Source organism: Cebus imitator, unplaced genomic scaffold (assembly GCF_001604975.1).
Source record: "Cebus imitator isolate Cc_AM_T3 unplaced genomic scaffold, Cebus_imitator-1.0 Scaffold71, whole genome shotgun sequence".
NCBI classification, from domain to species: Eukaryota; Metazoa; Chordata; class Mammalia; order Primates; family Cebidae; genus Cebus; species Cebus imitator.
In genome coordinates, this window is record NW_016107386.1 from 2,807,703 (window position 1) to 2,809,828 (window position 2,126).

Genomic DNA, 2,126 nt, shown 5'->3' on the forward strand with positions numbered 1-2,126 from the left:
TTAGCTTTTGAAGCTACTTCATTAATTCTGCCCTCTATTTTATTTCCGTTTTTCTCTTCCCACATCCTTTTCTGAGCCCTAGCCCTCTATTCGCTCCCACCTCCATGCCAGGACATGCAGGGACCCTAGCTTAGTCCCATTGGGTTCCCACTACTAAGTATAAAGAGCGGAAGAGACCTAGAACTTGGCCTTGTGGGCTTGGATAGGGAGTGGCCCAGGAGAACTGAGGTCCCTGGGCAGAGGGGGAATCTGTAGGATGGTCTTTGATTAATACCGGTGTTTTGGCTGGGCACGGTGGCTCATGCCTGTAATTCCAACACTTTGAGAGGCCAAGGCAGGCAGATCATCTAAGGTCAAGAGTGCAAGATCAGCCTGGCCGACATGAGGAAATCCCATTTCTACAAAAAATACAAAAGTTAGCCGGGTGTGGTGGCATACGCCTGTGATTCCAGCTACCCAGGAGGCTGAGGCGCGAGAATCACTTGAACCATCTCAGAGATGGACAATACCCTGGGATACCCAGGATATAGCGGGGAAGTACTAACAGAAGGAAGAGAGTTGGCTGCTGGATTATCAGGCCAGATCCCAGGGGGCTCTTCACTAGCTCAGCAGTTACGGATCTGCAGGAACTGACCATCCCCACAAGCATACCATCACTACATGCAAATCAGGGCGACAGGATTAGCCATGCTCCTCAAGGAGCTCAGCCTGAGGCCACTTTCGCTTGTTTCTTGTGGTTAGGGGCATAGGCCTGAGTCACTAGGAATCAGACTACTTGCTCTTCCTGGTTCCAGTAGCTTCCTCTCAACACAGAAACCTCTCATAATTTGCTTTTTCTCATTGCCTTTTCCAAGCACATAGTCATGAAAACACCTACATACACACTTATGAACCTTCCTCCAGACCCCAGGCCAGAAATGACCAGGGAGTGAAGACAGTGGCAGAGGTCCTTATTTAAAGACTTACAATGGATCTAAGTGCTTTATAGACTTCCCTGAAGGGTGCATCCCCATTTTCATCCTCCAAAAGATAACAACAGTGATGATCATACTGTAACAATAATGACCATCATAGATGTTTTTATCCCAGCTGTTCTCACCCTTAGCTGAGCACTGAAGTCACCCAGAGAAGATTTTTAAAAATGTGCATACCCAGACCCCACCCTAGATCATGCCAATTTGAATCTCCTGGGCTGGGTCCTTGGAATCCATATATTTTAGAAAGTTCCACAATGGTGGCTATGGTTAAAAAATTCCATCAATTTACAAATTAAAATGTACAAATGTCAAAGCACTGCCTCTCATTCTCTCATTAGCCAGGGCAGTATTATTATCTCCATGTTACACACGAGGAAACTGAGGCCCAATTGATTAATGGTGGTGTTTTGCCTGGGTTCATTGGCTCATGCCTATAATCACAGCAATCTGGGAGGCCGAGGCAGGCAGATCACTTGAAATCAAGACTTCGAGACCAGCCTGGCCAACATGGTGAAAACCTGTCTCTACTAAAAATACAAACATTAGCTGGACATGGTGGCAGGTGCCTGTAATCCCAACTACTCGGGAGGCTGAGGCAGGAGAATGCCTTGAACTGGGAGGCAGAGGTTGCAGTCAGCCGAGATTGCGCCACTGCACTCCAGCCTGGGCAACAGAGCAGGACTCTGTCTCAAACAAACAAACAAATAGTGGTGTTTTTCCTTTCTTTCTTCTTTCCTTCCTTCCTTCCTTCCTCCCTCCCTCCCTTCCTTCCTTTTCTCCTTTCTTTCCTTCCTCCCTCTCTTCCTTCCTTCTTTCCAAAAACAAGATCTCCTGATTGCAACTAAATCTAGTCAGTCACTGGAATTTATCTACTTATTTATTTTAAAATATATTTATTATAATTCAGCACTCTACATATTCAGAGAAACTTCTCTAGTAATGAACTAAAGACATGATCCCTGGCCAGGCGCAGTGGCTCTCACCTATAATCTCAGCACTTTGGGAGGCCAAGGCGGGTGGGTCACCAGAGGTCAGGAGTTTGACACCAGCCTGGCCAACTTGGAGAAATGCCAGTCTCTACTAAAAATACAAAAATTAGCAGGGCCTGGTGGCATGTGCCTGTAATCCAAGCTACTCAGGAGGCTGAGG